Here is a 15,989-nt window from a genome sequence, read left to right on the forward strand (position 1 = left end):
CAATAGAACCATCCGAATCCTAAATATTCATTCAACTATCCAACAGTACACCAACTTTGGCCTGTCATACTTGGACGGATGGTGGGGGAGCCCAACGAGGCTGCCGTTACGGACAAGCCAATTAGTGACCATAAACATGTTTCTTTTATTGTAAAACTGAAAAAAAAAACTAAACGAATCTACTGTATTAAAATGTATTTAACATTTAGAGAGGAAATTTGAGTTCCCTTTGAAGAATTGTTCTTTCCAGAGAATAGAAACAGCATTTTAAATAATAACACCTAACAGAAACAAATTATTTATTGCAATTAATAGTGCATGTTGAAATAAAAATAAAAAACCATCAGAAAATAAAGAGCAGTTTTAAAAAGTTTTAGGTTGACTTGTTTTTCGTGTGGACACATATTACAAGTATCAGTTTTAAACTTTTTAACCAAAATACACCCTGTAGGCACGCGTCGGAGAAAAAAAAATTGTATGATCGATGGTTGCAAATGTTTTAGCAATTGATTTGGTCATTAAATGTTTCAGGACGTCAACGTTAAACCCGAACTAAACAAAGAATTACAAGCCAACATGTGATTTGTTCAATGGTGCTTTAATTGTGACTTCTCATTTATAAAGACTTAATGTAATTATCGACCAGTCATTGATGTTACAGTAGTTCTTCAGGACACAAACCAGAAAGTGGTCTGTCAGTGGAATCTTGCAACATTAAAAACGTCATTGAAAATATTTTTAATCAGAAATACAGGCATACCACATGATTTACAGTAGCGATCTATGTATATGTAATATTGTATAGAACAGAAGGATTGAAAGTGCTGGTAAACACTGTATCATAACACTTGTTGTTTTAGACATATTATGTTGGTGTTACACATTTTGGACAAGTAGATTCTACTTTTTTTTTAATTTTGCCTACTTGTGGGGATAACAAGCAAGAACAATCAGAACATATATAAATAGAATAACGATAACTTGTTTAACAATCTAAATTTACATTGTGTAAATCACAATATTACATCAAGCTAATAAATATACGAAACCTTGAGCGGATCTAGAAGGCATTACAAAATTATCTGAAATACGCCTTGCACCCATCTGGCAAACATAGATAACCCTCAACGCCTCTCCTAGGAAAAATGTTATGGATCCGCACATGAATATCCTATTATTCTTTGCGAATGCGCAGTCGGATGGACTGATCTCATTTTGATTGTAAATAGATAGTTTAAAAAAATCGGATCTGGCAGTGATAACCGCGACCTAGCTACTTCTTTTGCAGGAAAGCACCGTATACACCCAATTTTGCCTATCTGGAAATGAAATGATTAGGCATGGCGATGGGGTATGTATGTTCTTTATAGTAAGGTATTGATCGAAATTAATATATTCACACAAGGTACGTGTAGTAAGGTAAGGTAATGTAAGTTTGATCTTTTATAGTTGAAAATTTTTAGTTTGATGCAATTTCTTAAAAAAAAAAAATTGCAAATCAGAAGTCTTAGCCTAATTATACTGTAATACCAGTGAACTGAGTCAGTAAATCGATTTAAAACTTAATACCTGTCTATTGCATTATTTTTTTCCTCTCTAACATACTTTGATATCTCTAACAAAGCACTTGTTCAATACAAATCATAAAAGTGAAACGTGAAATATGAATTTGAAATTATATGCAAAAATTTTACTACAAAGTCTTTTGATATTACATTGTATTGGAGAGTTAATCATGAGAAAAAGTATTAAACTATAAGCTAAATGAAAAAAAAGCAAAAGTGGAGATACCAAATAAAACACCAGTAATATCTATAAAATTTGGCATTTAACAAAAGATATACATATTCCTTGGAGTATGCAAATACAATTACAAAATCATAAAAGCGAACGAAACGTGAATTATCAATTGTAACTATATGCAAAAATGTTACTAAAAAGGTTTTTTTTTATATTATACTGTACTCGAGAGCTGATCATGAGGAAAAGCATTGAACTAAATGAAAAATAAGAAAAAGTACAGATACAAAATATAACACCTGTTATATCTTATAGAAAAACATACATTTGATAGTCTACAATGTATTTCACATTGGTTTCGAAACACGATCATCAGTTTTTACTCATTCAAAAAGTAAAAATTTGGCATTTAAAAGAAGATATACATATTCCTTGGAGTTACATGCTTTCATATCGACGTGAGTCTGCTAGCATGTAGATACTGTTGTCAGTAGATATATCTACATCGCAAATATCAATGCATTGTTCAGTTGGTCTCCAAAGAGTGCTAGTGATACGTTCTGACATGACAGATCCAACGTAATGGGCGTTTAGTTTTATTTGTCTTGAGTAGTCTGTTTACTAATTCAATGATAAGAAGAGTTGCAATGACCAGTACAGCTGAAACCCCGACGACAATTCCGATAACCATTGGGAGATTTGAATCACCTGGAAATTTCTGATATTTTAAGAAGAGACAAACAAGATTAAGATATGCAAAAGGTAAAAAAAAATATTATCTTCATTTACTATTCTACTAAGCAACACCATCTCATTTTCTTTGGGGAGAGCATTTCATATTTGAAATATATATTGACAGTGTTCGAAGTGATATTTTGGATATGAAGGATGGGAATGTTGTGTCAATTTTTAATATAATTACAAGATCATTTCATGAAATGCTTAAGCCAACAAAACAAAAAATACATCAACCGGCATTGATGCAGAAATTGTTTTAGAAGTGTTAAGGAGGTTGTTGGTCAAGTTTTACTATGGGAAAATGAGCTTTTCTCATCATTATTGACTACATCTTAGAATTATGAGTAATGTCGTAAATAATATTCTCTTTTGAAAACATAATTAAAATGCATAACATGGTACTTAATACTCGCCTGTGTCCCAGATCGTATTTATATAATGAAAGAAACTGTACCTTTTTCTTTGTCTAAGTTCTGATCATATCTGAATGGATTTGGGGTTACAAGTTATTAATGTGATAAAGTGGATTAGTTTTGATTCGTGATTCCGAAAAATGGAGTAGATATACATGTATATCAGTCTGAATACTATCCACAGTCAAGTTTTAAATATTTCTTCCTGTATCATGCTAGTGCCTGTCTAATTCCCAAGGTGTTAAACATTGAATATGTTTGTTTATGTGCAAAGGTGATGCTGATTTTCTTGTTTTCATCTTACATGTAGCCGTCCAATAAGTGAGCAGTTTTTACCTGTTTCTGTCCTTTATGTTTAAGAATGGATATTTTTTAATCCATTGTTTTGAAGAATAGACGGCTACAGTTAACCTTTTGGATTGTTTTTAATTCTAAGAGTATTTTATCTTGTATAAAGGCCAAACACGAAATCCGTTGACAGCATATATTTGTTTACAAACATTTTAGATTAGAATAACTGCATATCTGCAAGGCATACTAAATTATATCGGGTTGTAATAAAAAAATAATTTTTGTATTGCTTGGTTTATTAAAATTATGTGGTTTTTATTCCATTTTTAGATCACATATTTGTCAATTTTTTACACTGTAGCAAAAGTGAAACAATTATCTAAAAACCGTCTTTGTTATTTATAAGCAACGCAGCTTCGTGATGAATAACGTTGAAGGAAAGTAAAAAAGAGAGTATTGTAGATGTCTTGTTTGTTTTCTTTTTTATTCTAACACAGGGCGAAATACAATCTTTAAGCAAGTCCGTAAAGATGATATAAGGTGGCGTAAAGTTGGTTTAAAGAATATACAACCTATAAGCCACCTTTAAGTCACCTTCAAGATCAGCTTATAGATCCTTAATGTCCAAACTTTCACCTTTAAGTCATCTTTCAGTGGCAATTACACTCCCATTAAGTTGTATTTACACCTTTTTTAAGTTCCCTTTAACTCGAGTTGATCAAACTGAACATATTCATCTTAAATACATTAATTAAATGCAAAAGCTCGTTTATAGGGATGGGAAGGGGTGTTCCGAGTGATGACATAATTTTCAAGGAAGGGGGGGGGGGGGGCTGGTGTTCCAGGCGGTTTTGATTGTCGCTCAGTTGAACATCGCATGAAGATTGCTATCATCAACACCGCTCAAATGGACACAGATTGTAATTATATAATTCTTTATTATTTTTTTTTTTGTTTCAAAATTATTGTAGGGGTTAGCGCAGTCTCTGTATCTAAATCTGCGCATGAAATTATATATTACGTATGTTTGTTTCCTATTATTAATTAACCGGTGAAAGCTCTTATTCTAGATCTGCTAGATCCATGTTAAAGATGAAAAGACTCTCAACTGCCTTTGTTATATCGGGCAGTATATTACTGCTTTGTTTGTCTAGACATAGTTTTCTTCGTTTTTGTTAATCTAATAAGAATCTATTGTTTGTCCAACTTAGGAAAACTTCTAAAACTATCACAGAATTTACAAGATATACACAACAGGTTTGTCGTGTGCCGAGGTGCACATCAAGGTTTCTATAGGCGTTAAAATCTTAGTAGGTACTTGTATACGATAAGTCCAGTAAATGAAAGTTTATTTGTAAATCATTCTCAAAGTATTATTTCCTAATTCTGGGTTTTAAAAATGTTACGTCTACAAATTAAAGATACAAGTAAGTAAGAGTGAAATCTAGAGGCTAATTAATTACTATATTGGTGATAATAAATTGGGGTTAATTATTTAAAAATATGTATAAGGGTACATATGTCACATGTTCGGCCGGGTACATCATACACTTGCATGTACATGTATATGTATACATCATTTGCAATTGCCACAAGCAGTAAATACGCCCCGGTTATTGGTAATATTGTTTGTTATAGAATTGATAGTTTAAAAATCATGTATACAAATAAATATTTAAACATATATCATTTAATCTGTTATTCTAGATCTGTTGTAAATGTATAACAACCAATATTATCAAAATTGCACATGCTGGAACGGCGCCGTTATCATGAAAACCGGGAATTTGCGTAGAACTAATACTATAAGAGGTTCCATGCATTTAATAAAATAGTTTCATTTGGTGAACGTATATCAACTTGGTAAAAATTTATTAACTAAGTACTAGTAAGCCTAACAGTTTCCATTCAGGTATAAGCTATTTTTTTCACTAAAGACCAAGTACCGTATTTCATTCTACATGCATGCATGTAATTTTTAAAAGAATTTTAAGTTTACTTAAAATGCATTATATATATTTTGATTTTACAATTTTTCGCACTACGAGTTATCGCACTTTAAATGTGTATTATCAAGAAAAAGAGAGTGCTCTAATTGGTCACGTAATGTTGGTGTCATCATTTGACCAATGAAATTAAACGCGCGAATTCTAGCGACTCTCTTTGTTTAGAAAGACGCGCTAATTCACTTTCTTTCAGGACGCCGCACGTGTAACACCTTTGAATACTGATTCTGTTCCTTCGGACCACTTCTTAAAAAATCCACCACCTCCCCTCCACCTTTCCAGTGTTAAATATTTTATATCATTTTCTTTATTTTTCATTTTTTTTTCACCTTTTCTTTTTTCATGCATGTATTTTTTTGTAGATAATGATGTACACGGCCGGGTATGTGACATATGAGACCTTATTCATATTTGTATATTTTTATTAATCACTATTCGGAAATTAATTATAGTTACATCATATTAAGATCAAATACATGACTGTGACATAATTCAATTAAAATTCAATTCTACATCTGTTGTAGTGTTATGTAATATAATTTTATATAATCTTACGCAATGTGTTACAATGTATGTAACAATTAAAGTCATGCAGGTGGCAAAGAGCAACATATACCAGGTCTTGTTTTGTTTATATACATTGTATTATGTATCGAAAGATGAAGGTGATGGTCATACGTAAAATAAACTACATAAGTTAAAGCCCTTTCATACGGAAATCAATTATGGATAAATTAGATATAATTGATTGTTACAAACTGAATGGAAGTCAAAATCTTTTCAAGTAAAAATTACACACCCATTACATTGATCCAATAGCCACCAATTTATAGGATATAAAAACCACCTATTATATATTAGTTGCCATGGCGCAGAGGGAGTGAGGTGATGCCAGTAAACGAAGGGTCACGGGTGTAATCCTCATCTTTGGCGTTTTTAATTTTTTCATTCTTTTTTCTAGAAAAAACCGTTTTTAATACCTTTTCTGTCATAGAGTTAATACATTTTGCTGGTAAATTAAGCACAATATTGAATTAAAAGACTTTCAATGGCTTGGCGTAAGATGGCATAAAGGTGGCTTAAAGGTGGCTTTAAAAAGTTTGGACATTAAGGACCTATAAGTTTTCCTTAAAGATGGCTTAAAGGTGCTTTAACGATAGTCTTTAAGCTGCCTTTAAGCACCTTTAAACCATCTTTACGCTTTCTTTAAGCTCCCTTTAAGCCACCTTTAAACACCACATATAGCTTAAAAGTGGCTTAAAAATCGTCTTTAAGCTACCATCAAGCACCTTTGAGCCATCTTTAAGCAGAATTTAAAGATGGTCATTCATTTTGTGTAATATAAAATTGCTCATTGTTTGCCTTGTGGAGATATAAAGTATATTTTTGTGCTTTAATTAATAATAATTTCCCAAATGTTTTATTTATAGTCTGCCTCAAGATAATTATGTCGCATTTTTATAATAAGATGATTAAAAAAAATTAAAAATACCTGTGAGAAAAAAGCAATTGAAAACGAACTTTTATCTTCATTAACACTTTATAGTTTTTTACTCACAAAATATCACAGGAACGAAAACTGATTATCTACAGTACCGATCAGACCCAACCTAACAGAAAGTAAACACCAACTAAACCCTGGTATTACTTTCTGGGTTAAGTAGAGTGGACCCAGTGTTAACCACAAGTAAACCCAGAGTGGACACAGAGAGTACACCCCGATCAGAAGTATACCCTGAAAGCAGACGCTACATGTGTATTCGGAATATACAAGGTGCAGGAATCACAGGCAGTAGGATGATAAGATAAAGACGGGTCTGCTTCACACTTCAGTGCATATAGTTGACTCCAAAAGCAATTCTCGAGAAAACCCGAAGTAAACCCCGAGTAAACCCAAAGTAAACCCCAAATGGACCCAAATTTTCAAAAAGTAAACCCAGAGTAAACCACAAAGAAAATAAACCCGGGGTTTAGTTGGGGTATACTCTTATATTAGGTTGGTTCTGATCGGTTCTGTATATTACGAAGGGGAATGCATATATTTCTTCTCTATTTGGAAGTCACTAGGAATACCTCGCTTAATTTTTTAAACGTTTTCGTCCGGATACTTGTATCTCTTTTGGAATGGAAAATCCCAGTGGGTTTTTTTTTATATTTGCATCCGTATATTGAATCATGACAAGCTAGAGGAAGCGTTTCAAAAGGGAAATATGTACTTAAAAATAAACAAAATTTTGAACAATTTAAGAAAATGTGCGGAATAAATACCTTGGAACAGACTATAGTACGCTATAGCTCATATGTACCTCTGTCAATTGTCCCGTCCTGCGTCAGACACCCAACGGTTGAATTACATATTTCCCGGTTACAATGTGAACAATCCTGTTGACAATCTTTCCCATAGTTTGGATACCTGCATTGTCTTGAACAGTTTATTCCATAGAAGCCATCCGGACAAGCTATAAAATATTTAAAAAGGACAAACTGATGATCAGTTTTAAAAATACTTTATAATAAGGCAACAACTTAAAGGGTCCGCTAAATATAAAGGATAAAGAACGAGATGAATTTGTTTTGAGAGAACCACTTTATCCTTTACAAATGAGTTGGTGTTAAGGATAAATATAGAAGAGACCTTTTATTTTATCCATGTCCGAAAACAATTTTTAGGTTAAGAATGAACAACATATGACTAAGAAGAGACGACAAGCAATCCTTAACCGGATTCTTTTAAAATCTGCAATAATCATTACATCCAATTTATCAGCTTCTTTCCGTGTTTCTGTGCATCTTTTACAAAAAGAGCACTATTTGAATGAAGCAAAAACCAGCGACGGACAAGGGACAAGGGGGTAAAATATGTTTTACGCAAGAATATACGAGACTGGTTTATTAGTGTAAAACGTGTTTTAAAGTCATCAAACGATCTCACCAAAGAATGAAACGTAGAAATTACAAACAGTGTTCTAAATCAAAAGTCCAAAGGAAAAATAAAGATCAGGAGCAGAGTATAAGCAAAATATAACTAACGTTAAAAATTGTAGAAATAAATTAAGCGATAGCAAAAAAAATTGATATCTAACAGGTAGATTTTGAGTCACAGATTTATTTATGGTAACGTCTTCAGTGTAAAATAAGAAAACTATACTTTAAGAAATGGATTTGCACAAATATTTGCATTATAGTTTACATTGAACCGATGAAAGATAAAAGCAGAAAACTTTCTAGAAAAGTTACAGTTCAAAGACAAGCGGACGGATAAAACAAAATAGCAAACCGGAAAACAGATTTTTAAAAAACAATACACATATTGATATTGCTAACTAAAATAGATATAACAATTCTCTGATTTGATTTAAGCCCTTCTATTCATTTCAGTAAATTGCCACATTAATAAGGATCAAACAATGTGATAATCTCTAATTGAAAAATTTATTATCATTAATTTTATTTTTAAAAAGTGTATACATCAACTTTTAAAAGTTCAAATCTTGAGGCAGTCAACAATATTTTTGTGTCGTACTATGATAAGTAACACAAAATAGTTTTAACATTACCATACATTTTTGTTAATGTATCTCTGTATAACGAACATTTAAAACGTAACAATACGATAACAAAACATTACAAAGAATATACATTTACTGACCAATGCACTTGTCCACCTTGCTCCATTGGCAATCCTCAAGACAGTTTTCTTTTGATTTCCTTTTTGACAATAAAATTAATTGTTTTATATAAATAAAAAAAAACAATCATTGTTTTAAGAAATATACAGTGTAAACAATGTATGTAAAATTGATAATATTGGTACTAGCAATACATTCTAAGAGGGAATAGTTTATTAAAAAACGAAGAAGAGCAAAAGCATCTTCTTCAACCCAATCATTGGACACAAAGCTTATATATGTGTCATAAATGAATATACAAAGATTAGTTTTTTCCATACGTTTAGGTTTTTCATTTCTAAGAATTTTACCTTTCACAGTTTAAAGACGCACACAACATGGTGCAGCAAACCGTAGTGACTGCGACATACGTCTGGTATTTTATCCCCCTGTACTGCATGGTTGATATTTCCTAATGTTTCAGAATGTGTTTCACATTCCCTTTTTTGATTAACTAGGACATGTTTCATTTTTAGTTTGAAACAAGGAAAAAGAGTTTAATAGTAAAATGATAAAATTACCACAGCTCTCTATTATTAGATGACGTGAACATCGTTCTTGGAGGTTATCAGAATATTCGAATGTTAAATTCATCGACTAGAAAAGAACCAGTTTTCATTTAACAATTTTACCGTTTTATTAGGTTAAAAAATACAGAGTCTTATTTGGTTATAAATGTACCTATATGATAAATTTCCTTCTCTTTATATCATGATATTATCCGTCTCACTGTGACGGACCTAAATAAGAGCAATGAATCTGAGAGTGGCATAGATCTTCTTTACTGTAGTGCGACTTTATTGTTGCGCCTTTTTTTTTTTACAGTTAAACGTATCTCAGAGAACTTTAAAAGCCTTTGAATTTTAAACCCTTTATTAAATATCAAATATGATTCTGGTAATAAGCGTTTCAACATTCTTATTGTTCGGATTAAAGTCATTATAATTCTCAGATATATACTTAAATACGTGCTGGAAATTAAGCACGTGCTCTGTACTAAACAATCTTATACATTTATTGCGTGATGATGAGGCAAATATGAAGATATATTCCCCCAAGAAAAATCATATTAAGGATTTTTCTGAGAGTAAAAGCCTTCATATTTTCATATTTTCAGAACATTCATGCAATAAAAGTTTTATTATACCTAACAACAAATGATTACACAAAATACGTCAACTTGTATTAATAGAGAGGTTTAGCAAACCAACGTGTACGCGTACGTGTACGTGTAGAAAGGAGAATATGTGCCTTACGTCATCAGTTTGTGTATGACGAATTTCTACACGTATGTATCCGAATGAGCATGTGTGTAAATTGCTAAGTTCCCGAAAAGTTAAACTTGTAGCTTCTGTTTCCCTGTTGGCGATTTATTTTAACAAATATGTTTATTTGGCTTAAGCCTGAATATTTAAAGCAAATATTGATATCACCAAACATAGATTTTCATTAAAATTGAATATGTTATTGAAGTTTTAATACACGTTTCTCTTCCTCCAAAACATGCAATGACTTTTGTTATTTTATTCATCTGTAAGTACGCGTAGTTCTAACTTGTAACCTACACGTACAAGTACGCGTACCTGTTGGTCTGCTAAACTTCTCCAATTTTTCGACTTGTCGAAAGCAATAACGTAGTGATTTTGGTTTTTTTTTCAGATTGTCTCTCTTTGTTTTCATAAATTTGAATCAAATACACACAATGTATAGTAAAATTGATTTTTTGCAGCATAAAGAGAATATTTTTAATTTCATCATATTTGTCAACATGGTGTGCTCATATTGGCTTTTTTATACCTTTTGGATAAGAAAATCCCGAGATTTCCGAAGAGGTGAGACACGATATTTATTCCCGGGAGACACGACGTTTTGTCGCCCGGTCACGTAACTTTCTAGACCAATCAGATGACGTGTTATATAGAATCATCATATTGAGGTAAAATAACATAAGATGTCCTCTTCTATTTCCATAAGATGGTTGTAGTCTGATAAGTTCTTGAATGTGTAGCATATTCAATTATAGTATGAAGTAAATTGAAAAAAAATACGATTAGTTTGAATTTACAAAGTTTGTTATAATCGTATAATAACATACCAGGTCAACGATGTCACCTAATTACTTTAGAAATATAATCGCACAGTACATATGAATATACGTTGGGCAAACACTGATGCTTAAGTCAGCAGTGGAGTTTCATCTTCTCCAGTCACAGCTTGAAATCTAAATAGCTTTCCCTTATTAGCTTTAAAAAAGAAGAATATTTGGATGAACTGAATTTTTAAAAAATGCTGTAGTTGTTCTCACTAAATACTATTTAATACGAACTGTTATAAATATAAAGGATACCTCAATGTTTATCTAGACATTTTAAGAGGTAAAATAAATTGTGATCAGCTAACAGGACATTTAACAACATTAGATTTTGTATTTTAAATAGATATAATCTTGTATTGAACAGAAAGATTGCAATGAAAGTGCTGGTTAACACTGCATCATAACTTTTGTTTTAGACATATTATGTTGGTGATTTACATGTTAGACAAGTAGGTTTTACTTTTTTCTAATTTTGCGGACTTGTGGGGCAAACCAAACGCAAGCGCATTTCAGAACTTATATGTACTACAGTAACAATCACTTGTATACATGTACCAGTCTAGGATCTGAAGGCAGGGGTTTGGAACCCCCCTACCCTCCACTACTGCAAAATTCAAATTTCTTGAATTCACACAATATAACAAACTCAGGCAGCACGGATAATCCTTAGCCCCTTCCAAAAAAAATCTGGATCCGCGCATTGTTTCTCCATAACTCTGTCTGATTGAACTACTTTTTCTTTGAATTACAACAAATATCCCTTATTTAAAAAAAAAAAACAAAAAAAACAATGTATCAAAAATGTAATTAGGTCATATTTTATCACTTTTGTATGTAACAATGATTGATTTCAAAGAATATTCAAAATACCCATGCATCTACAAATTGTTTATGTAACAGTGTTCTTATGATAAACATGATAAACAGCCGCTTGTGAAGACTATTGATTCTTTCTCATCTTGATTCAGTTTTAGAAGGTCCGATGTCATCTTAAGGAAATCCATTAAAGACATAGAACTCTTTAGAAAAGTCATAAAAAGTGTCTTTTTTAAGAATGTTATCTAATTCTATTGTTTGTAGTTGAATTGCCTATTCAATATTTAACTCCTTAAAATAATATGTACATTTCAAATTCTACAATAGCAAGACCTAATCATTACACGGATGGAAAGAGTAAACATAGGTGAACTAGCATTACACTTGTTAGATTAAACGTATACATATAAAGAAGTAATTGTAAACAAGCAACTTTATCACAATTTTTTAACTTTTTACAATTTAACTTTGGTTTTCACAATGAATGTTTTCCCAATTTTATTTAACCTTCCTGATACAACTTATTTCAATCAAACTCTAATTTGACAAATTGATATGTAAACACTTCATTACTTTTTTAACCTTCTTCCAAGGAATATGCAAGTCATGGAAACAAATGTGACAAAAAACCCAGACGATATTAATCCAATAATGACAAAATCAAGGCCAAAGGAGCCTGAAAAGAAACAATCGGTCAGTTAATGTAGCTCACTACTCTAAGGCTTTCACTTTTAATGAACCTACGTCATAAAAAAGCGATTTAGATGTTTTGTTAATCTGCCTGAATGTATCGATATGGTTGATAATTGGTTAAGTATCGGACTTGTGAACTGCAGATCACGATTTCCAATCGGTATTTGTTTATATTTACTTTTATTCATATTTCATTTTTTAACTCTTTTAACGTACATATTTTTAGCCTCTTTGACCTGTTTACTTCTCCTACATCGGGTACTTTATAATTGAGTGATTTTTTGTTGGTTGAAAAAACTATTTCACGGTGAGGACGACCATCATTAAGGAATCATGAATAAGTCATACATCAATACATTGTTTTCGATATAGATTAAATGTACCCTGATGAAATGGTGCATCAGTACTAGTTGTCAAACAGCCGAATGTTGCATTGCACTGAAGACGTTCACAGTGTGAACAATCCTGTTGACAGTTTGTTCCATAATTTGGATACCTGCATGGTCTTGAACAATTGGTTCCATAAAAACCAGTCGGACAGTCTCTCACTAAATGAAAAGCTATGTAATCATTAGGGTCAATAAGAACGACATATGTAAATAAAAAATATACTGAGATGCAAAACAAGATATTTGATATATATTGTTGATTTTCCTTTAGAATATGTACCCTTATTGCTTTTTATTTTGGTTGTCATTGATAAAATAAACAACCGTTTTATTCTAGGAATAGGGAATCATTTAGTATTATGAGGGATCAAGCATGGTCGGGAGCGATCGAAGGGCTTAATGATAGATTTGAACATGCTCAACCTTAGTTGATCAATTTAGAATATTTTTTAAATGATTCCTTATTACTTATATCTTTTCAACAAATAATCCAATAAACTCACATGCAGTTACTCAGACAAACCGAAAGTGAAACAGTGTTTGGACCTCAGCACAAATCATTGCTGCTGACAAAACTTAGTTCTTGAAAATAATCGATCAATTTGATGTAGTGTATGCTAAAGCATTGTTTTTCAAGGAAACGTATTTATAAATACCTTGAAAATAGTCAGATTTTAAATGGTACGAACAATTTAAATATTTTTTGTAGTCGTATGTATTCCTACGCCAGAGTTCAAGATAGTCTCGTTCAACTCGACGCTCGGCTGTCTCCGTAAATCCTTGTCGGAGATTTACGGTGTCAGCTGAGCGTTTGGTTTAACGAGATTAGAGTTCAATATTGCTTGCATCCATACAATTTTCGAGAAATATTTCTATTACTGATGCATAACTTGATTGAATTTATCTTATCTTTAAATGTTATTTAACATGATTCACATGGGGGTTTCTCGACATTCTTGTCGAAAAAGTCCAAAAATTCAACTTATAAAAATGTGCGTAATTCAAATTAGAAACTACATGTACTTGCCATGCAAAATAACATAACACTGATTTTAAAATAAATAAACATTGACAAAATCAACTCCCGTCAGTTCTTCAGTACTTTGATTTTTAATTTGTATAGCTATACAAACCCTGCCATCATCATTTTCGATATTGATGAAAGGAATTGAACTATGTGTCACAAACCTTATTCGTATTGTTATTACAGAAAAAGATCACTGGAATATGTTAAAAAGACATTGGAATATGTTAATAAACTACCTATTGATAGGCTATATATTATGTTAAACTGACCATGACATTGGTTAAGTTCCTTACTCCATTGGCAATCTTCTCGGCAATGAAATTCAGAAAACCTAGTCAAGAATAAAATAGATACTGTGGAATCATTTTTATTCGTTGGGATCAATGTTCATGGCTAGCTTCCTTGGTAGTGTAATCGGGAAAAATTTAATAAATAAAAACAGGTGATTGTGTATAAGTTTGGGGGAATGTAAATTCGTGGGTATTGGTTTCCCACGAACGCCTTGAACATTGGTCCCTCACGAGCAATGAAGATTTCACTGTAATTAACTTGATACTTTGCAGAGAAATGTATATTCATTTGATGATTAATTTTATATATATATATATATATATATATATATATATATATATATATATATATATATATATATATATATATATATATATATATATATATATATATATATATATATATATATATATATATATATATATATATATATATATATATATATATATATATTGCCAAGAAATGGACTATGTTTATTGATCGTGCCTCATTTACATGTCCAGATGCAGATACTATATCTTTTTCTACATATACATTTTTTCCTAAATATATCATTACAAACTTGTTATTCTTACCTTTCGCAATTTGAAGATGCGTGCAAAGTTGAAATACACAACAGCAAGACTACAACATAATTCTGGAGACTCATTCTGCTAAATTATATATTTGATCGCTTATGGTCTTGAAACAGCTTTTTCCGGTTCCTAATTATGAAAACTGGTTTTTTTTTCTCCTAGACTTTATCATTCTCTGATTATATTTAAAGCTGGAAGATTTATACGTAACGGAAATTAAAATCAACTGTGTTTTATATGCAGCTGATATATCGCACAAATCGATGTAATTCGTTAATGAATTATATACATGCGGACGGAAAAAGTGGCAAACAGTGTCATGTTTTAATTTTTCATTGAGCATCACTGCTAGATGTACAATTATACACGGTATTTTCTATGCATCAACAGTCATGTTTAATCATGAGATTTAGTAAAAATCATGCACTTATCAATTTCGATAAAATGGGACTTAATACTGTATGTTACATGTAGCTTTTTAAAAAAAGACACCATGTTACTCGTCAAATAATAAAATCATTTTTTCACGCAATCATATCATTGGAGAAGTTTGTTTGTCTGTTTTTTTATCTTAAATGGTAGAAGTCCGAGATGTTGACTTGTGTCCACTTTTACATGTAGCCTACTAAAGAATTATTCCTTAGAGATAAATGAAAACTAATCACAAGACAAACGGTGACGTCATGGTTGCAAATCTATATAACCCTCAAACTATATATTTTATAAATATTTTGGCGAAATTTTTAATGTCTTCATCAAAATGGTAGTTTGAAATCATGAAATTTGACTTCTAATAGTTAATAAATTAGATCGGGCAACATCAATTTTATCCAAACAAATTTTCATACCTAAAGGCCATGGCAAATTGTGGTCTGAAACAGGGATACTCATAAAGGGTATATATACTATTGGCAAAACATGGCAACTTGAAGGTGATAAATCGTGCAATGATAATAAAACGTTGCAAGATTACATGAGACACGTGAAGCAACTTCTTAGGATAAAAACACATGCAAAGACATCTGTAATTTATCTTACGACCCTTACAGACCATGCATAATTTCCATGACAACAAAAACATTAAAAGACGTTTGTTCCAATGTCTGTGCGTTGCATTGTGATAATTTGGATCGCGTTCGGTTGCGACTGAATAGTGTGCATGTCCACTATTTTGAGGAAACCTAATGCTACCACTAAAGTGCATGCAACGAATGTGAAACATCGCGCAACGTATGCGAGAGCTCGTG

At 31.6% G+C, this 15,989-nt stretch overlaps 1 long non-coding RNA gene and 1 other non-coding gene across 4 annotated transcripts; both read right to left on the reverse strand.

The window, feature by feature from the left end:
• Positions 1-489: 489 nt before the first annotated feature.
• LOC105334205 (uncharacterized) lies at positions 490-11,065 on the reverse strand. Of its 2 annotated transcripts, none has more exons than XR_002200266.3 (4): positions 9,168-11,065; positions 8,838-8,896; positions 7,457-7,647; positions 490-2,448 (listed from the first exon to the last, which is right to left on the reverse strand). It is a non-coding gene; the product is annotated as an uncharacterized lncRNA (long non-coding RNA). The 2 variants fall into 2 exon arrangements; XR_010709866.1 differs by having other exon boundaries at positions 7,495-7,647; positions 9,168-10,547.
• Positions 11,066-11,174: 109 nt separating this feature from the next.
• LOC105334223 (uncharacterized) lies at positions 11,175-14,877 on the reverse strand. Of its 2 annotated transcripts, none has more exons than XR_010709646.1 (4): positions 14,743-14,877; positions 14,146-14,207; positions 12,844-13,002; positions 11,175-12,443 (listed from the first exon to the last, which is right to left on the reverse strand). It is a non-coding gene; the product is annotated as an uncharacterized protein (transcript). The 2 variants fall into 2 exon arrangements; XR_010709645.1 differs by having other exon boundaries at positions 12,844-13,008.
• Positions 14,878-15,989: the final 1,112 nt, after the last annotated feature.

This window comes from Magallana gigas, chromosome 9, assembly GCF_963853765.1.
Source record: "Magallana gigas chromosome 9, xbMagGiga1.1, whole genome shotgun sequence".
Taxonomy (NCBI): Eukaryota; Metazoa; Mollusca; class Bivalvia; order Ostreida; family Ostreidae; genus Magallana; species Magallana gigas.